General features: G+C 36.5%; 1 protein-coding gene across 1 annotated transcript in view; it reads right to left on the bottom strand.

The window, feature by feature from the left end:
* Nucleotides 1–731, bottom strand: part of XPOT (exportin for tRNA) — a 49,923-nt gene that overhangs the window by 27,501 nt on the left and 21,691 nt on the right. The window lies entirely within an intron of this gene.

Raw genomic sequence — 731 nt, 5'->3', positions numbered from 1 at the left:
AAGACAGAATCCTGAAAGCAGCATGGGAAAAACAAAAAGTTACATACAAAGGACAGCCAGTAAGAATAAACTCTGATTTCTCAGCAGAAACCATGTGAGTAAGAAGGCAATGGGATATATAAAACCCTGAAAGAGAAAAATTTTCAACCAAGAATTATATAGCCGGCAAAACTGTCCCTCAAATACGATGGTGAAATTAGGGTATTTCCAGATAAGCAGAAACTAAGGGAATATGAAGAGAAAAATTTTCAACCAAGAATTATATACCCGGCAAAACTGTCCCTCAAATACGATGGTGAAATTAGGGTATTTCCAGATAAGCAGAAACTAAGGGAATACGTTAAAATCAGACCAACCTTACGAGAGATACTAAAGGGATTCCTTTGAACAGAGAACCAAACATAGCAAATAACAACTGACCAATAATATACAAGATGACATAACCCAGAAACCACAGCTATGGACATATCCAAAGTAAAATGAGCTTAGAAGATTATAAACAGGGAACCAGACACATCAATTGGCAAGAGAGGACAACTACTAAAAAAAAGGAGGGAAAAGACTGTGTAGTCACAGAACTTCTAAATGGTGAGAAAGTTAAGAGAGTTGCAAGCTAGAATGGACTCTTGTAACAAGTTCTGTACCTCACAGCATACACAAAAACGAACTCCAGATGGATCAAAGACTTAAATGTGAAACCTAAAACTATACAGTTCCTCAAGGAAAATCTA

The sequence above is a fragment of the Orycteropus afer genome, unplaced genomic scaffold (genome assembly GCF_000298275.1).
Source record: "Orycteropus afer afer isolate SDZICR_OR568_19922 unplaced genomic scaffold, OryAfe1.0 scaffold00097, whole genome shotgun sequence".
NCBI classification, from domain to species: Eukaryota; Metazoa; Chordata; class Mammalia; order Tubulidentata; family Orycteropodidae; genus Orycteropus; species Orycteropus afer.
This window is presented reverse-complemented; position numbering and strand designations above follow the sequence as displayed.